We start from the raw sequence: 24,454 nt of genomic DNA on the forward strand, positions 1-24,454 counted from the left end.
TAGTTTTGGGAAGATCAAAGCAGAGGAAGGAAGCATATTCCTTTTTTTTTTTTTTTTTGATCAACATAATTTAAGTGTGCTGCTTAAGTTTAACTACAGGTTCAAGTCTGCCGTGAGACAAAAAAAGGTTGATAAACACTACCTAGAGACAGGGGGACAGCCAGTTGAATTCCTAATAGATACTGCAGCCATATTCTTTGTGTTGACCACAAAGAAGGAACCACTGCCCAGGAAGGAATGTAATATAAAGGGTGTATCTGGAAAGAGAAATACAAAAACATTTCTGGAGCCTCTAGTCTGGTAAGTGGGATCAAAGACACTGACTCATTCTTTTTTCTGTCTCCCTGACCACCTCAGTTCCCTCTGGGGAAGAGACTTCCTGATGAAGTTTGGGGCCACATTTCTTTTTTTTTTTTTTTTAATTTTATTTTGAATTTATTTAAGTATTATTAAAATTTCCAAATATTAAGGGAGTGCAAATGTTTTTGTTACATGGATACACTAATAATGCTGAAGTCAGGGCTTTCGCTGTGCCTGTCAACAGGACAATGTTTATTGTACCCAATAGATAAGTTTTATCCCTCACCCTCTCCTTCCCCGCTTCTTAGTTTCCAGTGTCTTTTTGTGTACCCGTTCTTTAACTCCCACTTATTAATGAGAATATGCGTTTGTTTTTCCATTTCTGAGCATTTCACTTAGAGTAATGGTCTCCAGTTCCGTCCAAGTTGCTACAAATGACATTATTTCATTCCTTTTCATGACTGAGTAGCACGACCCACACACACACAACTACATTTTCTCAACCTAGTTATGAATTGATGGGCACTTAGGCTGATTTCATATCTGTGTGATTGTGAATTGTGATAAACATTTAAATACAAGTTTTTGTTGTTGTTGTTGTTTTGAGACAGAGTCTCAAGCTGTTGCCCTGGGTAGAGTGCGGTGGCATCATAGCTTACAGCAACCTCAAACTCTTGGGCTTAAGTGATTCTCTTGCCTCATCCTCTCAAGTAGCTGTGACTATAGGTGCCCACCACAACGCTTGGCTATTTTTTTGGTTGTAGTTGTCATTGTTGTTTGGCAGGCCCGGGCAGGATTCAAACCCACCAGCTCTGATGTAGGTGGCTGGCGCCCTAGCCGCTGAGCTACAGTCACCAAACCAAGTATTTTTATTTATTTATTTATTTTTGATAAAATAGTTTCTTTCCCTTTGGGCAGATACTCAGTAGTGGAATTGCTCGATTGAACTACTTTTACGTTTATTTTTAGCTCTCTGAGGAATTTCCACACTGTTTTCCATAGAAGTTATACTAGTTTCCAGTCCAAGCAACTATGTATTATCATGCCTTCCTCTCTGCATCTATGCCAACATTTGATGTTTTTTGACTTTTTAATACCGGCCATTCTGACAAGGTTAGGGTGGTATCTCATTGTGATTTTTTTCCATTGGGATTTTAATTTGCATTTCCCTGATGATTAGTGATGTTGAACATTTTTCATATGTTTATTGACTATTTGTCTATGTTCTTTTGAAAAAACTATGTTCATGTCTTTTGCCCATATATTTTTTCTTGCTGTTTTGTTTGAGTTCTTTGTAGATTCTGGATATTAGTTCTTTGTCAGAAGTATAATTTGTGAATATTTTCTCCCATTGTATAGGTTGCCGGTTTAGTCTGTTGGTTAGTTCCTTTGCTTTGTAGAAGCTTTTAAATTTAATTAAGCCTCATTTATTTATTTTCCTTACTGTTGTATTTGCCTTTGGGGTCTTAGTCATTGCCTAGACTTATATCTAGAAGAGTTTTTTCCTATATTTTCTTCTAGAATTTTTATGGTTTCATGTTCTACCCTTAAATATTTAATTTATCTTGAATTTAATTTTTGTATATGATGAGGGATATGGGTCTTGTTCCTTCTGCATGTGGTTATAAAATTTCCCCCCTCCACCACCATTTATTGAATAGAGTATCCTTTCCCCCATGTATATTTTTGCATGCTTTGTTGAGGCTACACAGTTTATTTCTGGGTTCCATATTCTGATCCATCCATCTATGTCTCTACTTTTATACCAGTACCATGCTGTTTTGGTTACTATAGCCTTGTAGTATAATTTGAAGTCAGGTAATGTGATGACTCCAGACTTTTTCTTTTTGCTTCATATTGCTTTGGCTATTCATACTCTTTTGTTTGCACATGAAGGTTAGGATTATTTTTTCTAGATCTGTGAAATAAGAGGTTGGGATTTTGATGGGAATTGCACTGAATCTGTAAATCACTTTTGGCAGAATGGACTTTTTAACAATGTTGATTCTACCAAACCAATGAGTTGTTTTTCCATTTATTTGTGTCATCTAGGATTTATTTTATCCGTGTTTTATAATTCTCCTTGTAGAGAGAACCAACCTCCTTAGTTAAATATATGCTTATTTTTCTTTGTAGCTATTATAAATAGTATTGAGTCCTTGATATAACTCTTAGCTTGACTGTTATTATTATATACAGGTGGCTGCAAAGTTCATGTGTGGCTACCCTGTATAAATGCTACTGATTTGTGTACATTGATTTTGTAACCTGAGAATTGCTAAATTTATCTATCAATTCTATGAGTCTTTTAGTGGAGTCTATAGGGTTTTCTAGATAGAGAATCATATCACTGGCATATAGGGATAGTTTGACCTCTTCTTTCCCCATTTAGATGCCCTTTATTTCTTTCTCTTGCTTAATTGCTCTGGCTAGGATTTCTAGTACTATATTGAATTGAAGGGTGTCCACTGTCACCAATGGGCACCCTTGTCTTGTTCCAGTTCTTAGGGGAATGCTCTCAACTTTCCCCCATTCAATATGATATTGGCTGTGGATTTATCAGATGTGGCTTTTTGTTTTTGATGTATGTTCCCTCTGTGCCTAGTTTGTTGTCGGTTTTTATCGTGAAAGGTGCTGGATTTTGTCAAATGCTTTTTCTGCTTTTATTGAAATAATCATATGATTTTATTGGCTTCTATCTATATGATGATTCAAATTATTGATTTGCATATATTGAACCACTTTGCATCCCTGGGGTGAAACCCATTTGATCATGGTGAATTATCTTTTTGATGTGCTGTTGAATTTGGTTTAACTAGTATCTTGTTGAGGATTTTTATCTCAACGTTCCTAAGAAATATTGGTCTGTAGTTTTCTTTAGTTGTTGTATCCTCTCCCTGCTTTGGTATCAAGATGATATGGGCTTCATAGGATGAGTTAGGGAGGATTCCTTTTTTCTTGATGTTATGGAATAATTTCTGTAGGTTAGATGTCTATTCTTCTTTTTAGGTCTGGTAGAATTCAGTTGTGGATACATGTGGCGCAGGGTTTTTTGTTATTATTGAAAGATTTTCTTATTATGGCTTTTTTCTTGCTGCTATGTTTTCACCTATGGCTCATCTCATCACAGACACCCCAGCTATATCACAGTGTACTATACTCAAGACAATGTGCTGTGGGCCTTCTGCGGTCCATCAAAATAACAATCCATAATACAACTGGCTACTTTATTTATTTATTTATTTATTTATACACAGAGTCCCACTTTGTTGCCCTTGGTAGAGTGTCATGGCCTCACAGCTCACAACAACCTCCAGCTCTTGGGCTTAAGCAGTTCTCTTGCCTCAGCCTCCCAAGTAGTTGGGACTATAGGTACCCACCACAACACCTGACTTTTTTTTGTTGTTGCAGTTTGGCTGGGGCTGGGTTTCAACCCACCACCCTTGGTATATGGGGCTGGTGCCCTACACACTGAGCCATAGGCACCGTCCACAACTGGCTACTTTAGTAGATCAAAAAAGACTATTAGGGTGGCACCTGTGGCTCAAAGGAGTAGGACGCTGGCCCCATATGCTGGAGGTGGCAGGTTCAAACTCAGTCCCGGCCAAAAACTACAAAAAAAAAAAAAGACTATTAGACTAAGTTTGAAAGGTGTTGGACTTGCTACAGAGCTTTGACCACTCCCTGGGGAGGATTCAGTTATCATAAAGCCACTCTAAAAAACTGAAGTCACTCAAGTCCCTAACAAATAACACAGGCAAAGTTCTCCAAAATCTCCGGATATCACTTAAGCCTTTGGCTAATATAGCACCAGATAATCATTAGGATGGATAGAGAATGGGATCATAGAGTGTCCCAATAAACAGGAGCCTTCTATGTATAGGCAGTTAAGGCAGCAATGAGCCCATCCTTGCAAGGGAGGACCTGGTCCCATACCATAGACAAAAGTATACCCAATGGTAACATCCCCTAAGGTATGCTCATTAGTAGATTCATTCATAGGTAGCATGGATAACATAGAGTTAATCCAGGAATCTTTTTTTTGTAGCCTTTTCAAAATCCATTTTGAAGTGGTTGATCTGTTCGCATAACAGGGACCTATTCCTAGCCTGATCCTGAACTGGGTTGAGGTTACATTTCTTAACCCAATAGTTTGAGTACCCCAAGGGTCTTCTGGTCTAGTGTGACCATCCAACTTTAAGAACACTGGATAGGTTGATACAAAACATAGATATAGCATGACTTAGTGTATGACTAAGTGAACTTGAAAAGTGGATTAATGATATATTTCTGTATCTGTTGTAGGCTATATCCTTGCCATAGTGGGTAGAGTCATGAATATGTTTGACAGGTCATTCATAAGCTATTGGGTGCCAGAACCATTCCTGTCTCATTGTATATCCCCCATCCTAAGCCCTGTGGTCAGGGTCAAACTCACAATTGAGAGTTACTTTCAGGTTACTCCTTTGAGCAATGCCCTTCAGACAGCAAGGGCATTGGTAAAGCCTTGGGGGCCTTTCTCCTTGCTGCTTCCTTCATGGCCTCATCTGCCCAATGATTGCCTCTTGCCACTAAACTTTCTGTCCACTGGTCTGAGGCAATGCACTATAACTCCTAACTCCTTCCTTGGGGGCTAAATTGTGTCTAGAAAGGCTAGGATTTCTTTAGCATGATTTATTTCCTTATTATTGGAATTCAGAAGTCCCCTTTCTCTTCAGATGGCCCCTTGAGCATGAGTAACAGAAGCAGCATATCCAGAGTCCATGTAAATGGTCACTCTGCGCCTTTACCTAGCCCAAGTACCCTGGCCACAGTTGTAAGTTTTACCTTCTGTGCTGAGGTTCCAGGCGAACGTTTCAGCTTCTAATGTTTGCTGCTGGGTTACACTGTGTACCCGGCTCTCCATTATCTCTGATCCATAAAACTGCTTCCATCAGTAAACATCTCAAAGGCTGGACTCTCTAGGGGTATATCTGTCAGATCCGGCCAGGTGGAATAAAATTGTTCATTTATCTGTGAACAGTTGTGCATAGGTACAGACGGCATTCCAAGAAGCAAGGCAGCAGGATTTAAAGAAGAGCTCCCTCTCAGTGTTACATTTGGGTTGTCTCAAGGATGGCCTGATAGCTGCCAAGTGTCCCAGAGGTCAGCCAACATCCTCCTTGTTGTTCCAGTCAGGGTTGTAAGCAGTGTATAACAATTGCACCGTGGTGTGCGTGGTGGTGGCCGGCCTAAGGGAAACTTCTCTGCTTCTTGCAGTAGATCACAAGTGTTGGCAAAAGCCCAAAGTAAGAAGGCCATCTTTATGTAACAATGTACAATTGTTTTGAAAAAATAAGCAACAGTTCTCTTAATATTTCCCAGGTCCCAAGCTAACACTCCCAGACTCATTCCTTGCCTCTCATGCACAAAAACAATCAAAAGTTTTTTTTATATCTGGGAGTGCCAGTGCTGAGGCAGTCAATGGCTTTTTCTTGATGTTTGAAAAAGGCCTTTTGACAGTGCTCTATTTTAATGGTTCCTTATCTCTTCTCCTTAAGGCATCATTTAGGGGCTCAGCAATAAGTCCAAGTTAGGAATCCAAATGTGGCAGAATCCAGCCATGACGAAGAAGCCCCACAGCTGTCACCAAGCAGGGGGTCCAGCTAGTCCAGTGAGGAGAATCTCTCCAGTTAGGGACCAGCTTCCTCTGTCCTTGGGGAAGCTTAAGGGATGTTAATGGAAATCTATGAAACTTGGGCCTTGGGTTCCTTGTACCTTCACCCAGCCCAGGAATGTTTAGTTTATTATAATATAGTGTTCTGATCGGATGCCTCTTTTGTAATGCTAGCAACTCATATGTCATTGACATATTGCAGTGAAGTCCCTTCCTTTAACTGGAGGTCTGAGAGGTCTTTAGCAAGGATTTCCCTGCAAATGGCAAAGGAGTTTTGTGTTTTTTGTTTTTTAGACAGAGCCTCAAGCTTTCACCCTAGGTAGAGTGCTGTGGCATCATAGCTCACAGCAACCTCCAACTCCTGGGCTCAAGCAATTTTCCTGCCTCCACCTCCCAAGTAGCTGGGACTACAGGTGCCTGCCACAACGCCCAGCTATTTTTTGGTTGCAGCTGTCATTGTTGTTTGGCAGGCCTGGGCTGGATTCAAACCTGCCAGCTCAGGTGTATGTGGCTGGCACCTTAGCCGCTTGAGCCACAGGTGCCAAGCCAGTAAAGGAGTTTTTAAAACTTGGGGGAAGAATTCTCCAACAGTATTGTTGCTTTGCTTTTGTATCTGAGTTCTCCCTCTAAAGCAAAAAGCTCCTGTGACCCAGAGGGATACAGAAGAAAGCATCTAAGACTTTGAACCAGCAGACCTCACCAGTCAGGATTGTGAGCAGTGTATAACAGTTGGGGCCCACTGGGTGAATGTCCTCTACAATCTGGTCAGTACCTCTCAGGTCCTGAGCATAGTAACTACATTCCTCAGTCCCTGCTTCTGGACTGGCAGGATGGCTGTGTTATGTGGGGACTGGCAAGGTCTAATGAGTCCAAACAGAAGGAAAGCAGACAGAAGAGGCTTGGATTCCCTGTTGTACCTGTTCCCTAGAGGGATATTGCTTTAGACCTGGTGGTGCCGTGCCTGCCCATACCTTGACTTGTACTGGGACAGCAGTCTCAGCCCTTCCTGGTCTCCCAGCCACCTATGGGAGTTACACCTCTGGACTCGCCTCTTGGAGTATCTTTTCAGGAATGGAAGCAGGTTTAGAGGCTTCTAGTAGCAATAAGGAAGCCTGCAAGGCACAGCACTGTTGATTATGTCCCAACAAAGGAATGAGACACTCAGCCATATACAGGAAACTTTTTTTAACGGGGTTTGGCATTCTTGGCCCTCCCAAAGTTGGAGGGACTTCCTCATGGAGGTTTCTCCTGAGCCCCGAAGCACTGTTATAGTCTTGGAAGACAGGTTAGCCAGCCAGGTGATTATCACTCAGTAAGTGGTGCCAGTATCTATCAGAAAGTGCAGAAGTTGATTCCCCACTGCCATCATGACCCAGAGCTCCACGTGGGAAATATACAGGGTGTTTGTTTAAGTTAGCAGGAACCCCTAGGTCCTGTAATTCTTGGTTCCTATCCTGAACAATTTTCAACTTCAAGCTCTCCTGCTAGCTTGGGTATTTGCTGAGTAGGGAGGGGATCCTTCCCGGCAATCGTGTTTATATGATATGAGCCATCTCTCTTCTAGTCCCCTTCCTGTTTGCGATAAGCATGTTGATTGGGACTGGCAGTGGGATGTTCCCTTTTTCATGGGACTATGGGGCCTGGAGGACCCTACCTTGGATAGAGCACCTGAGGGAGGTCTATGCTGTGGTACTGGAAATCCTTGAGTCAAACAGCTACCAGAAGGCTGTTCTACTGTTTTCACTTTCCATTGCTCTCTCTTTTCTGTTATGATCAGTGAACACCTTAAAAGCTATTTCTTCTAACTAAGATATGGGCTTGCCCAAAGTCCCATCCATTTTTGTAATTTCCTCCAAATGTCAGGAGTGCTTTGGATGTTGAAAGTCATATTTACGCCAGGTGTGGTGACTCAGCCTGTAATCCTAGCACTCTGGCAGGCTGACGTGGCTGGATTGCTTGAACTCAGGAGTTCGAGACCAGCCTGAGCAAAAACGAGACCCTGTCTCTACTAAAAATAGGAAAACTAGCTGGGCGTAGTGGTGGAAGTCTGTAGTCACAGCTACTCAGGAGGCTGAGGTAAAAGAATTGCTTGAGCCCAGGAGTTTGAAATTGCTGTGAGCTATGACACTATAGCACTCTACCCAGGGTGACTGAGTGAGATTTTGTCTCAAAAAAAAAAAAAGGAAAAAGAAAGAAAGTCATATTTATTATTTATAATTTGCCGGCACTTCTGTATGCACTGTCTGTATGTTTAAAAAATCTGCTCTAATACTTCTAGGGGCCCTAATTAGGTCTCTGACTAATTTCTTTTACTTTATTAAGATGTCGCTGTGTTGGCGCCCCCTTGTGGACGCCAAGATGCAGTCTGCAATGCTTGAGTTTAGATCTGTCACCCTTGTTAAAATTCCACCCCAGGTCTGGAGGGGACATTGTGATCTGGGTAATTGCCTTTAGCAGGTTACCAGGAGAGTGAGTGTGCACATGGTCTGCTTCTTCCCTGGCCTTATCAAGAACCATTCTATGTAAATATTGGGGAAACTGAGCTTTCTATTTTCCTTGGTCATCTAAATACATAAGCACGTTATTTTTCCAATTCAATAAATCAGAGGTGGAAAATGGAGAATGGACCCCCAACAAGTCCCATGCGCTGACCTGTAGCAGCATGAATGCCCCCTATATGTTATCTGCTGAAGGAAACATATTTGCTCCAGGAAATTACACCCCTGGAGCTACAGTGCAGCCTGACTAAATTGGGTTTCTTGTTCGGTGTGGGAGAGGGAGATGGTTCATTCCTGTTGCCTCTAGCCCTGCAGATGTGAGTATCCTGGTTCAGGGGCTTGGGGCACAGCTCTGGCCCCTCCATAAAGAGGTGAAGGGAGAGCTGGTGGCTCATTTAGCCAGGTAATTAGAATATCATCATCCTTTTCAGGGGGTTCAGGCTACACAGGTTTTTTCTCATCACCAGTTTTTTGGATCATAACCTTACATCCCTTTTGCATTGGTTTATTTTTCCAAAGCAGAATAAAACACTGTACATAGGGATCAAGTTCCATTTTTTTCTCTTTTATAGAATAAATTTAACTGAAGAATCGTATTGTAGTTAAGGGATCCACCTACTGACTGCTGTTCTCCCGATCCCAATGAGTATCGTGGCCAAACTATGTTACAAAGGATAGCTGTTTCAGAGGTTGTATGTGTGTGTGTGTGGGGGGGGGGTGTCAAAAAATTTCTAGTTCCTAAGGGGGCATCCCAATGGGCTCTCCTCTGGCTTACTGGATGCCTAGTTTTTCATGTTATAAATTGCCTACTACAAATTTGTCTCCAGCTCCTGAGAGGGAGTCTTTAGTGATTTGTAGGGATACTTAATCTACTATACCAGATCCAAATCAATATTTAATTCTCTCGGCCTGATAAGAAGCCCAAAGACCCAGGGTGGGTGTTTGGTGACTTCTCTGTGGTCTAGCAGTTCTCACAGAAAAACCAAAGCAACGAAAGGAGGGTTTTTTGCTGGAACAGGCAAAGGGGGGGCCCCTCAGCTCTATGTTGCCAAGGGGGAAGAATTTTAAGGACATACTCAAAAGATGTTAGACAGAAACTGTGGACTCACACTGGTTTTTCAAGCACTTTGCCTCTGCTCTGATAGGGATAGTGGGGATACCTGAAGAAGTCTCCTGGGAATTCTACAGTTTGTAGTTACCTCCTCCCACCCCTGGCTCCCCTCTAGGAAACATGTTAAGGAACAAAGTGTAGGGAAAGTGAGGGGACGTAGAGGTTGCCATAACCAAGCCAATGATTACCACATACAACCAGGTTCCAAAATGCAAACAGACAAGGAAGACCAACTGATAAAACAAATGAATGGGACCGATCAAACAAGAAAAATAGCCTTCCAGAACAAAGTTCCAAGCCAAAAGTTCTCAAGAGTATTCTTCCAGACTGGCCCCCTATTCTCCATCCAAATGGGGAGAAACCTTCCAAAGACAGGATTTTCCTCTTTTCCTTAAAGGGTAAAGATCACCCATAAAGGGCCACAATGCCTCTCAAAAGAAGCTAACACATCAGGAGAAGGGAGAGGGAAAGGTCCTGGATACACTTAGAATACTCACCACAGGCATTTTTCCAGTCCCAGAAACTGTTTCTCCAACTGAGTTTTTTTAACTGCTGTGATCAATAACATCCTGCCCATGGAGGCAATACCAGTGGTAATCCATAGTCCAAAGCAGACTGCACACGTGTGGGCCTACCTATAAGTCCGCCCCACCAGCAAGGCAGTTGAATTGGGTAAGTGCCCACAAGGATGATCCCAGATGAGCCCCCAATTTTGTTACGACCCAGTTGAGTCCTTTGCCTCCTGCCCAGTAAAGGCCAACATCCCAGACAGCAAGTGTTACGGTGGAGAAAGTGTTGAATTTCAGAAGGTGAGGCGGTGGGAATAATTTGTCACATGTATCTCCCCAAGAATTTTGGGGCTAAGGTTTTAAAGGTGGTTTGGCAAACAAAGTGCTAGGGAATTGGGGCTGCTGAGTGGCTGGGGATGAACTCATAGGGTTGAGAAACAGAAATTATCTTCTCAACTGGGACCTTTCCAGGGTAGGAGGTCTCAAGGCTTGTTGGATCAATGCCCACTCATGTCCTTACAATTTTAATAGTTTTTCCTTTTCTTACAATGTTTCTACTTTTTGGCAGTCTCTATAAATAAACACAAAAACAGGATAGGGTGAATGAAAAAAATTCTCTGAAGTTTCAATCCAAAGTTCTCAAGATTATTCTCTCAGCTAGACCCCCTGGTCTCCATCCAAATAAGGAGAAATCTCCCCAAGATAAGACTTTCTATAATACAGGGAAAGCTGAACAAGACCCCAGAAGGGGTGATAATGCCTCCAAAGAGGCTACCAAGTCAGGAGAAGAAAGGGCATGCTTGGTGCACTTAAATATTCACCAAAGATAGTTTCCAGTTCTGGACACTATTTCTCCACTGCAAGCAAGTCCAAGCACTGTGGGTTGACAGCATGCTGCCAACAGGGACAGTGATTTGTAGGGACACTTAAGCTGCTAGACTGACACAAGAGATGGCCCTCAGTCTGAGAGGACTATGAAGCCCTAACACCAAACTCTAGGCAAGCCCCCACCAAGGCAGATGAGTACCCAAATTTGTTACCACACAACCAGTTTCCTTGCCCGCTGTCCAGGAAGAATCCAATACACTGAGATAGCAAGGGTTACAGTAAAGAGCGGGTTTAATATCATAAAGCTCCAAGTGAGAACATGGGAAGAAATTTCTCAAATCCATCTCCCCAGTAACTGGGGGGCTAAGGTTTTTAAAGGTAGTTTACTGGACAGAGTCCAGGGAATTGGGCCTGCTGTTTGGCTGGGAGTAAACTCATAGGGTTAGGAAGTAGAAATTGTCTTCTTGGCTGAGATAGTTCCTGGGGAGAGGGTCACAGGATCTGCTGAGTCAGTCAGTCCTCATATATACCCACTAGTCTGGTTGGCATCAGTTGGTCCCCCCATAAACAGCCTCTGGAAGATATTTCAAAGGCCAGTATTAGGTTTTAAAATAGTGATGTTATCTATAGAAGCATTTGACATCACAAAGCTTATTTATCAGTGACTCAAACATAGCAATCACAGGAAGGCAAACTATGAAACAAAGGCTGGTTAACTTTTAGCTATGTCTATATACTTCTGAAGAAATCAAGGTTTCCCAAAGTTCTTGCCTCATGACCTCACATTACTTTAGCAGGCAGTTTCAGTTCTCCCTGGTCTTTGCCCCTAATAGAACCACTAGCTCTATTGATCTTGTTACTGTTTTTTGGTCTGCACATCTTTAATCTTTTCGTAAAATTTGCAACTTCTAGGTTAAAAAAATTTTCAAGAGACCCTAAAACTTATTCATTTAGTATCTAACGATTATTCACTCCTCTAATGTCACTAGATACAATGTTACAAATGTCACCTCTGACACTGATCCCTCAAGAATGAGGAGTGAGAGCTCTCTAGGGAGAATTTTGTAAGTAGTAAGGGAAGGTCTCCAGAGAATATAAGAATTCAACCAACTTGAGCAATCAACCTGTTCTGCAGCCTTTGCTTAGGAGGCCAGTGGCTACTCAGCTGGCTAAAACCAGCCCCTCACAGACCCTTGCAGCCTGTAAATGAACTAAAGTGAACTTTCCTCATTACCGAGCTAAAGTCTCCACCCCAGAAGGAGCTATAGCTTCATAAACTTAATATAGGACCTGTGTACAAGCATGACAACCACACATGTATAAGGAAAATGGCATCCCTATATGTGATAACACAACTTTTTCTTCCTCTACTACCCCATAAAGGCCCCATGTCACTTTCTCATACAAATAAAACGTACATTTGTCTAGCTATAATACACAGATAGCTGCTGGGAGTTTTATTTGGATTGCATTACATCTCTAGATCAATCTGGGAGAGAATCAGCATCATTATAACACTGAATCTTCCAACCCACGAATGTGGGATATCTCTTTATTTAGTTCTTTGATATCCTTCTTTTGTGTTTTTTCCCTTTTAGCACACAGATTCTACAGGTATTCTGATATATATACATTTGATTTTTTAAGCTATTTTAAATAATACCTTTATAAAAACAGGTATAGGCTCTGCACCCGTAGCACAGTGGTTACGGCGCCGGCCACATACACTGAAGGTGGCAGGTTTGAACCCAGCCCAGGCCATCTGAACAACAATGACAACTGCAACAAAAAATAGCCAGGCATTGTGGCAGGCACCTGTAGTCCCAGCTACTTGGGAGGCTGAGGCAAGAGAATCGCTTAAGCCCAAGAGTTGGAGGTTGCTCTGAGCTGTGATACCATAGCACTCTAGCGAGGGCAACATAGTGAGACTCTGTCTCGAAAAAATAAATAAATAAATAAAACAAGTATAATTGATATACAATACACTTCAGGTTTATAATAAGTCCTGAGTTAGGTAGAGGGGTCGTCCAACTTTATCCTTCTTTTTCCAAGTTATTTTGAATAGTTCAGGTACTTAACATTTTCATAAGAATTTTGGGATCAGCTTTTCAAGTTTTACTAAAGGAATACATTGGACCTTTAGATTAATTTGGGGAGAATTGATGTCTTAACAGCATTAAATCTTCTAATCCATAAACCTGGTATATGTCTCCATTTATTCAGTCATTCCTAATTTCTCCCAGCAATATTTTTAAGTTTTCAGTGTCCAGGCCTTGAATGCCTTTGTCAGATTTATACCTATATATTTCATATTTCTCAGGGTCTTATAAGTGATATTTATTTTTATTTCTGGTGTTTGATTCCTAGTATATAGAAATATGATTGACTTTTTAACATTATTCTGTTACCTTTTCAAAATCACTTATTAGTTTTAGGATTTTTTTGTCAATCCCCTGGAATTGTCTATGTAGACAACTGTGGCATCAGTGAATAAAGACAGCTTAATATCTTCCTTTTCCATCTGTAGCCCTATTACTTTTTTCTACTGTATTGCATTGGCCAGGACTCTTGGTACAACACTGAATATGAAGGTCACTATGAAAGTTTTGAAATGGATTATGTATGGTCCATTATTTCACTTCTAAGAAATACAGTTGACAGTGTCATCCTTTCTGATTCACTCGTGTGAGTTTCAACTTGCTCAGCTTATGGGTGTTGCTGGGGGGGCTCTTTTGTCTCTAACCACATGTTAGTCAGTGTCAGTTATAGAGCTGGGCAGAGAGCACTTTCATGCAATGATTTTCTATGATCTTAGAAGTGGGTTAAAGGTGGCCAGGCACAGTGGTAGTGCCTGTAATCCTAGCACTCTGGGAGACTGAGGCAGGTGGACAGCTTGAGCTCATGAGTTGGAGACCAGCCTAAGCAAGAGTGAGACCTCATCTCTATGAAAAAAAAAAAAAGAAAGAAAAAGAAAAACTGATGCAAGAGGATCCTTGAACCCAAGAGTTGGAGGTTGCTGTGAGCTATGATGTCACAGTACTCTACCCAAAGTGACAGCTTGAGACTCTTGTGTCAAAAAAAAAAAAAAAAAAGCGGATTAAAGGAGTCTCAAAGCCTTGAGCATTTGCAATGGACTTTTGGGGACCTTTCTTCTTCCTTCGTTATAGGTTTTTGGGTAGTTTCAAAAATTTAGAAGAGGCTGAATCTCACTGAAAGATGAAGAAAGGAGTGGGTGTCTAGCGACCACTCTAGTGAGTGGTCTGGGGAAAACATCGCCACTGTGGGAAAAATAGTGCAGGAAAACAATCCAGTGACATTTAAGGATGTTGCAGCAACACTACAGATTGGATCTCTAGGAGTGTCCAAAATCCTGCATGCTTGTCTTCAAGTCAGGAAAGTTTCATCCCACTGGATGCCTCATACATTGACATATGAATAGAAGCTCATTTGTGTTGAACAGTGTGAAGAAATGCTGGTCAGATTCAACAGAAGCAAGTGTGGATGCATTTCTGACATTATTACTGGTGAGGAAAACTGGATCTACCAGTTTGATCCAGAGAATAAGTGTCAGTCGATAGTATGGATTTTTTTTTTCCTGATGAGAATCCACCAACAAAAGTGATGCACCCCAAAAGTGTTGGGAAGTATGGTGGCAACTTTCCTCTCCAAAAGCAGTCTCATTTCAACTGTTCCTCTGGAGGAACAAAGGGCTGTTACTGCTCAGTGGTACACAAGAGTATACCTACCCAAAGTTCTTAGGAAGCTTCAAGAATGGCAGGCAGCCAAGGTCAGGACTGTGGGGGACCATTTTGCACCATAACAATGCTCTGCCCACACAGCCGACATCACCATTCAGTTCCTGGATTCCACAGAAGTTAAACTTATGACTCATCCACCCTGCAGTCTTGACCTGGCCCCAAGCAATTATGTCCTGTTCCCTACAGTAAAGAATAAGATTCTTCAGCCCTGAAGAAACTGTTCAAGCCTATGAAAATGAGCTTACAGCAAATGAGTGGAAAGAATGTTTTCAAAAATGGTTTATAAGGATGCAAAAGTGCATTGGGGCTGGGCGCGGTGGCTCTGGGAGGCTGAGGCGTGTGGATTGCTGGAGCTTACAAGATCAACCTGAGCAAGAGCAAGACCCCCATCTCTAAAAAATAGCCAGGCATTGTGATGGGAGCCTGTAGTCCCCGCTACTTAGGAGGCTTAGGCAAAAAGATCACCTGAGTCCTAGTGTTTGAGGTTGCTGTGAGCTATGATGCCACAGCACTCTGGGGGGGCGGGCAAGAAAATGAGACTCTGTCTCAAAAAAAAAAATGCAAAAGTACATGGAATGTCGTGGCAATTATGTTGGGACAATATAGTAATCAAAACAATTTTACATTTCTTAATTTTTGTATATCTCAAAACTTTCATAGTGTCCCTCACAGCAGTGACGAAAGCAAACATTCTTTTTTTGTTGTTCCCAATCCTTTGATGGAAAGTATTCGGACTTCCAATATTAAGTCTCTCTCTAGATGCCCTTTAGCAGTTTAAGGAAGTTGCTTTCTAGTCCTAGTTTGCTGGATTTTTTTTTTTTTTTTACCATGAATGGATGTTCAATTTTGTCAAAAGCTTTCTCTGCATCTATTAATATGATCATGAAGTATTAGTCTGTTAATATGATAAATTTCATTATGGATTTTTGAATTTTGAATGAACCTTATATTCCCAAGAGAAAACCTACTTGGCTATGATGTATTGTCCTTTTTGTCCTTTTCATATGATGTTGGATTTAATTTGCCAATATTCTGTTAAGGACTTTTGTGCCTATGTTAACGGGAGATATTAATTTATAGCATTCTTTTTCTTGTAATGTCTAATGGCTTCTGGTATGAAAGTAATGTTGGCCTCATAAAATAAATAGAAAGTGTTCCTCCTTCTTCTATTTTCTAGAAGATTTTTGTTTCTGTTTTTGTTTTAGAATTCATATTGTTTGTTCTTTAAATATTTGGTAAAATTCTCCAGCAAAACTATCTGGGCTGGGAGTTTTTTCTGGAAAACATTTAACTATAAATTCAAATTCTTTAACAATTCTAGGATCTCTCATTATTCTTTTTATCTTTGGTGAGTTGTAGTAATTTGTATCTTTCAAGAAACTTGTCCATTCCATGTAACTTATAAAATTTATAGGCGTTGAGTATTTTAAACATTATTTAATTATCTTTTTTTTTTGAGACAGAGTCTCACTATGTCACCTTTGGTAGAGTGCTGTGGCATCACAGCTCACAGCAACCTTAAACTCCTGGGCTTAAGTGATTCTCTTGCCTCAGCCTCCCAAGTGGCTGGGACTACAGGCGCTCACCACAAAGCCCGCTTATTTTTTGTTGCAGTTGTCATTGTTGTTTAGCAGGCCCGGGCTGGATTCGAACCCACCTGCCTTGGTGTATGTGGCCAGTGCCCTAAACATGGAGCTACGGGCACTGAGCTCCCATCACGTCTTTTATTTGATGATGTATTGGAGAGCCTAAAGAAAAGTTATAAAGATGACAAAGGAGGGAATTACACTCATTATTCATAAGCAGTATGACTGTGTATGCAGAGAGCCCAAGAGAACCTACAAATCAGTTGTTAACATAATAAGTAGTGACTTCTACTTCCATCAAGATGGCATAGACTTATTTTTCCCCCGGCTCCTGTCTGATAAATATAACTAAAACCTTCAGAAATAAAGTAGTAGACATTCGTAAGAGGACCCTGAAAGATAGAAAGAAGAAGGCAAACTGGCTAGGGCCCTCAGGATTTGAGAAACATCACAGTGGCCCAGCATCTTTATTTACTCATTTATTTTTGAGACAGACTCTCACTCTGTCTCCCTGGGTAGAGTGCTATGCCATCACAGCTCACAACAGCCTCAAACTCTTGGGCTCAAGTGATCTTCTTGCCTCAGCCTCCCTACTAATTGGGACTACAGGTGCCTACCACAACACCCAGTTGATTTTTCTATTTTTAGTAGAGACAGGGTGCCTACCTGGGTGCCTTCTGCTGCTGGATAGGGGTCCAGGAAGACACTGGGCCTGGACCACCTCCTGTCACTGAGTGAAGAATAGAGAGATGGAGTGGGAGCAGTGGCTCGTGCCTATAATCCTAGAACTCTGGGAGGCTGAGGCGAGTGGATTGCTTGAGCTCAGGAGTGCGAGACCAGACTGAGCAAGAGCAAAACCCAGTCTCTAAAAAAATAGCCAGCCACTGTGGTGGGTGCCTGTAGTCCCAGCTACTCAAGAGGATCGCTTGAGTCCAAGAGTTTGAGGTTGCTGTGAGTTATTATGTCACAGCACTCTACCGAGGGTGACCAAGTGACACTTTGTCGCCAAAAAAAAAAAAAAAATGTCCAGGATATAATTTAGAAAACACACATAATACCAAAATCCCAGGAAAACCACAACTTGAATGGGAAAAGACCATCAATAGGTGGCAGCACTGAGATGAATTTGATTTGGGAATTATCTAAAGAAGCTATCATAAAAACCCTTCATCGAGCAATTAGAAAACCCCTTGAAACAAAAGGAAAAATAGAAAAATTCACCAAAGAAATATAAAATGTTTTTAAAGAACTAGTGTAAATGATAAAACTGAAAAATACAATAACTGAAACAAAAACTCATTGGAAAGGACTCAAAAGCAGGATGAATATGACAGAGGAAAGAATATGTGAACTTGAAAATAGAACAGGCCAGCGCCTGTGGCTCAATGGATAGGGTGCCAGCCTCATATATCGAGGGTGGCAGATTCAAACGCAGGCCGGCCGAACTGCAATAAAACACTAGCTGGACGTTCTGGCAGGTGCCTGTAGTCCCAGCTACTTGGGAGGCTAAGGCAAGAGAATCGCCTGAGCCCAGGAGTTGGAGGTTGCTGTGAGCTGTGTGACCCCATGGCACTCTACCAAGTGTGATAAAGGGGGAAAAAAAAAAGGAAAATAGAACAATAAAAATTACCCATCAAAAACCAGAGGGAATATCAACTAGGAAAAAAAAAAAAAAACCAGAAAAGTAAACAAGCAAAGAAAGCTAACAAGACCTCAGAGAACCTCCAGGATAATTATAAAATAGCTAACATTTGTACTGTTGGAATAACAGAAGGAGAGAAGAGTGTAAGGCTGAAAAAATATTTAATGAAATAATGATCAAACCTCCCCATATTTAGCAACGGACATACCTAAAGATCCAAGAAGCTCAACAGAATAAACCCAAATAAATCCATGCCAAAACACAGCATAATACTTACAAAAAAAGGTTTATAAAACTAAACAAAGAAAAAACCATCTTGAAGGCATCTAGAGAGAAATGATAATTTTCCTATGAGGAAGCATTGATTAAATCCAATATATTTCTCATTAAAAGTACAGAGAAGAAACCATGACACAGTAGTTTTCAAGTGCTGAAATAAAACTCTCAAGAGCATGCTGTATCTAGCAAAACTATTTTTTTTTTTTTTGAGACAGAGTCTCACTATTTCACTTTTGGTAGAGTGCTGTGGCATCACAGCTCACGGCAACCTCCAACTCTTGGACTTAAGCAACTCTCTTGCCTCAGCCTCCCAAGTAGCTGAGACTACAGGCACCCATCACAATGCCCGGCTATTTTTTTGTTATTGTTGTTGCAGTTAGCATTGTTGTATAGCAGGCCCAGGCCAGGCTTGAACCCGCCAGCCTTGGTGTATGTGGCTGGAGCCATAATCACTATGCTATGGGTGCTGAGCCTTTCCTTTTTTTTTGAAACAGAGTCTCATTCTGTTGCCCAGGCTAGAGTGCCATGATGTCAGTCTGGCTCACAGCAACCTCAAACTCCTGGGTTCAGGCAATCCTCTTGCATCAGTTTCCCAAGTAGCTACAGGTATCAGTACTACAGGTATCTGCCATAATGCCTGGCTAATTTTTCTATTTTTTTAATACAGATGGGATCTTGCTCTTGCTCAAGCTGATCTGGAACTCCTGAGCTCAAGGGATCCTCCCACCTCAGCCTCCCAGAGTGCTAACATTACAGGTGTGAGCCATGTAATGGCTGAGCCATACCTGGCCCAGCAAAACTAGTTTTCAGTAATGAAGAAAAACTAAATCCTTCCTTGGATGAAGGAAAACTAAGAGGCTTTGTCATCAGCAGAATTAGCCTTAAGGAACGGTTAAAGGAAATTCTTCAAACTCCAAATGATAACAGAAGAAGGCTCAAAATGACTCGGTGCCCATAGCTAAGTGGTTAGGGTGCTGGCCACATACACCGGGGCTGGCTGGTTTGTACCCGGGACTGGCCGGTTTGTACCCAGCCCTGGCCTGCTAAAAAACAACAATGACAAGTACAACAAAAAAATAGCCGGGCATTGTGGCAGGTGCCTGTAGTCCCAGCTACTTGGGAGGCTGAGACAAGAGAATCACTTAAGGGCAAGAGTTGGAGGTTGCTTTGGTGACACCTTAGCACCCTACTGAGGATGACATAGTGAGACTCGGTCTCAAAAAAAAAAAAAAAAGAAAGAAAGAAAAGAAATAAAAGGAAGGCTCAAAATGTTAGAAAGGAAGGAAGAATACTAAAATAGGTGGAAGTAGGTATAAATATAATAGACTACCTTTCTCATGAATTGTTGGTTTTTTATTTTGTTTTGTTTTGTTTTTTGAGTTTCACTCTGTGTGAGTGAGTGCCATAGCATCATAGCTCACAGCAACCTCATGCTCTTGGAACGAAGTGGTCCCTCTGCCTCAGACTCCCAAGTAGCTAGGACTATAGGTGCCCACCACAATGCTCAGCTAGCTGTTTTTTTTTCTTTTTTTGTACTTTTACTAGACACACTAGAGTGTCTTGCTCTTGCTCAGGCTGATCTCAAACTCCTGAGTTCAAGTAACTCACCAGTCTCAGTTTCCCAGAGTGCTAGGATTATAGGCATGAGCCACTGCGCCTGGCCTCTCATAAGTTTTTAAAAACTATATTTGGTTGAAGAAAAAATTATGACATCATTTGATATGGTGCTCAATGTACCTAGAGACAATTTTTTTAAAAGTTATAATTTTTAAAGTGGGAGGATAAGTGGATCTATATGGGAACAAAGCTTCAACACTCCAGTCAAAGTGGCAAAATATTAAGTTGGCCTATGATAAGTTACATAGTCTTATCATATAATATCTTATAATATATGTATATTATAGTACATATTCTTATCATATAATATCTTATATATGTATATTATAGTACTAGAGTAATTGCTAAGAAAATCATTCAAAGTAATGTATTCAAAAAGAATATAAATCAAAATGGAATTCTAAAAAATATTCATATAATCCACGAGAATGCAAGAAAAATAGAAATGAAAGACAGAAGGAACAAATAGAAAATGAATAATGAAATATCAAACTTAAGCCCAAACATAATCAATAATTACTTTAAATGTAAATAGTCTAAGTACATGAACCAAAAGATAAGAGATTGGCACAGTGAATAAAATAATATGATCCCATTAAATGCTATCTACAAAGAACTTTACTCCAATTATAACAACGCAGGTAGATTGAAAGCAAAGGATGGAAAAAATATGCCATGTAAATATTAATTTTAAAAAGGCAAGAGACACTCTATTAATACTGAAATTCTTTCCTTCAGAGCAGAGGAAATTGAGAAAAACAAAGGATCATCCTGCCAAGAAGATGTTGCAATCTAAATGTGTACATACAGAACAACAGAAACTCAAAGCACACGAAACAAAAACCAGTAGAGCGGAAAGGTAAAGTGGGCAACTCTCCAGTGATAGTTAAGGTATTCAAAACCTCATCTTCAACAACTGATAAAACTACTAGAGAGAAAACATGCAAGGATGCAGAAGGATTGAATAACACCCCCAAATCAATAGAACCTAACTGATATTTACAAAACATCCAACAATCACAGTACACACATTCTTTCCAAACACCCAGATTTACCAAAATAGATCATATTCTGGGTGATAAAACAAACCACAGCAAAATTATAATAATTGAAATTATACTATGTATAAGGTATTATCTCTGACCACAATGGAATAAGCTAGAAACAGAAAAATAGGAAATTTTCCAATTGCATGGACATTAAACAACTAACTTTTTTTTTTTTTTTTGAGACAGAGTCTCACTTTATCGCCCTTGGTAGAGTGCCGTGGTGTCATAGCTCATAGGCACCTCAAACTCTTGGGCTCAGGCCATCTACCTGTCTCGGCCTCCCAGAGTGCTAGGATTACAGGCATGAGCCACCCCATTCAGCCAAACAACTAGCCTCTAAGATAATCTAAAAATAAAATACTTAGCTATAAATCTTACAAAACATGTACGAAAACTATGTGCTGAAAAATTTCAAAATACTGGTGAAATAAATCTAAGAAGCTCTAACTAAATTGAAAAATATACAACGTTCATGGATTAGAAGACTCAACACAGTCACAAGATGAAGCCAGTCACAATAAACAAAGAAGTCTCAAGGAAAAAAATACATAACAATTAAATGAAAATGAAAAAAGACATTAAAATACATGGGACACGGGTAGTGCCTGTGGCTCAAAGGAGTAAGGCACCAGCCCCATAAGCCAGAGGTGGTGGGTTCAAACTCGGCCCCGGCCAAAAACTACAAAAAAAAAAAAAATACATGGGACACACTTAAGGCAGAGCCAGAGAGACATTTGTAGAATCTAAAAGCTTACATTAGGAAAGAGGAAAGTTATCAAATCAATAATCTAAGCTCCTGCCCAAGAAAATAGTAAAATAAGACCAAAATAAACATAAAGAAATCAGAAGGAAAGAAAAAATAAAGATAAAAGCAGAGGTAATAAAATTGAACAAGAGAAACACAATAAAGAAAAATCAATGAAACAACAAAAAACCCAACCCTTCCAAAAGATCAACAAAATTAATAAACATTTAGAAAGACTGACAAAGATTAAAGAGAGAAAGCACGAATCACCAATGACCTTCAGCCTTAAAATGATAATAATACTATGGACAACTGTATGCTCACAAATTTGATAGCTTAGAAGGAAACCATAAACTATAAAAACTCAACCAGTATAAAATAGGTAATCTGTATAGTCATTGTAGAAATTAAACTTGTAATTTTAAAACTCCGGAAAAGAAATCTCCAGTCCCTGATAGTTTCACAAGAGAATGCTACCAAACATTTAAAGAATTATCATGAATTTCATGCAACTTTTTTTAGAAAATAGAAGAGAAAACACCCTCAACTCATTTTATGAGGCCAGTGTTACCTTAGACACCAAAACCAAAGACATTATGAAAAGAAGACAGAGGAGGAAAGGCAGGATGAGGAGAAAGAAAATCAGACAGTGTCTCTCATGAACATAGATTCAAAAATCTTCAAAAATATTAGCAAATCCAATCCAACATTGTGAAAAAATAATTATATACTTTAACCAAGTGGAATTTATTCCAGATAAGCAAGGCTGGTTCAATACTCAAAAATTAAAAAGGTACAGAAGAAAAATTATATAAGCATTTTAATTTGACAAGGAGAAGCATTTGGCAATACCCAACATCCATTTATGACAAAAACTTGAGGCAAACTAGAAATAGATGGAAACTTCCCTAACCTGATAAAGTAGCATCTACTAAAAAACTACAGTTCGATCATACTTAATGGTGAAAGAATGAATATGCTCCTAATCAGGAACAAGGAAGTGGTGTTCACTCTGACTGCTCTTATTCAACATTGTACTAGAAATTCTAGCCAGCTCAGTGAGTCAAGTCTAAGATACAAAAAGTATACTGATTAGTATATTAGATGTTATGAACATCTTCATAGAAAATCCCAAGGAATTTACAAAAAAAAAAGAAATGCTGGAACAAATAAGCAAGTTCAGGGTAAGGTTACAGAACGCAAGATCAACACACAAAATCAAATGCACTTCTGTACTATAACAATGAAAGTATAGAATCTGACATTTAAAACATAGTATCATTTATAATTGCTCTAAAGAAAAATGAAAAATTTAGTTACAAATCTAACAAAACATGTACAGGATCTATATGCAGAAAATTTTCAAAATACTGGTGAAATAAATCCAAGAAATTGAAAAACATACTAACGAAATTGAAAAACATACAATTTTAATAGATTAGAAGACTCAACATAGTCATGAGAAGCAGCCAGTCACAAAAACAACCCAGGTTGATAAAATGGACTACATTAAAATTAAGAAATTTGGCTGAGCAGAGTGGATCGTGCCTGTAATCCCAGTACCTGGGGAGGCTGAGGTGGGAGGATCCCTTGAGCTCAGGAGTTCAAGACCAGCTTGAGGAAGAGCAAGACCCCACCTCTACTAAAAATAGAAAAATTAGCTAGGTGTTGTGGTAGGCACCTATAGTTCCAAGTATTTAGAAGGCTAAGGCAGAAGGATCACTTGAGTCCAGAAGTCTGAGGCTGCTGTGAGCTAGGCTGATGCCATGGCATGCTAGCCTGGGCAACAGAGTTAGACCCTGTCTCAAAATAAATAAATTAATTTTTAAAATTAAGAAACTATTTCATCAAAAAAGTAAAAAATAAATGTCACAAAGTGGGAGAAAACATCTGCAAAACATGTAACCAAAAAATGCCTGTGTCCAGAGTTCATGCAGACCAATAAGAAAAAGACAGACAATCCTTTGGAAAGATGGGCAAGCAATTTGAGTAAGTACATGGCAAAAATCACAAATCACAAAAAAAGAGATCCAAATGGTCAATAACTATATGAAAACGTGTTCAACCTCATTGACAATTAAGAAAATGCAGCAACAACCCAATCCCACAACACTTCTAGTACTTATTGGTGAAGCTACGAAGCAGCTGGAATGGTCACGTCCTGATCATGGAAGTTGAAACCGAATGGATCAGCCTTGAAACTTATTTGGTAGCATCTACTAAAGCTGAACCCATGACCTGGCAATTTTATGATTAGGAACACACCACATCCCAACAGAAATTGTGCACATCTGTGCCGAAAGACGGATCTATTCGACCAATCTAGAAATAATCCAAATGTTTATTAACAGTAGAATGGGTAGATATGTAATAATTTTTATATGACTGAGCCCCAGATGGCAATGAAAATGAACTACAGTTATGTGCACAAGGGTGACATTGAATGATAAAAGCCAGTCATAAAACAATATAGACATATGATTCCATTTACATAAAATGGAAGCGACATGATCTATGGTGTTAGAAGCCAGAATAGTGGCTACCTATGGCAGGTAGGGAGTGCAGAAAGGGATTCTGGGATTCTCGAATGTTTACTTTAAAGATTTGACCTACATGGCCCAGCACACCTGTAATCCTGGCACTCTGGGAGGCTGAGGCGGGTGGATTGCTTGAGCTCATGAGTTCAAGACTAACCTGAGCAAAAGTGAGACCCTGTTCTACTTTTTAGAAAAACTGAGGCAAGTGAATCGCTTGAGCCTGAGTTGGAGGTTGCTGTGAGCTGTGATGCCACAGCACTCTACCCAGGGCGACAGCTTGAGACTCTGTCTCAAAAGCAAACAATAAAAAAGGTTTGATCTAGGTGAAGGTTATAAGGA

The sequence above is a fragment of the Otolemur garnettii genome, unplaced genomic scaffold (genome assembly GCF_000181295.1).
Source record: "Otolemur garnettii isolate 467f Iridium unplaced genomic scaffold, OtoGar3 scaffold00233, whole genome shotgun sequence".
Taxonomy (NCBI): Eukaryota; Metazoa; Chordata; class Mammalia; order Primates; family Galagidae; genus Otolemur; species Otolemur garnettii.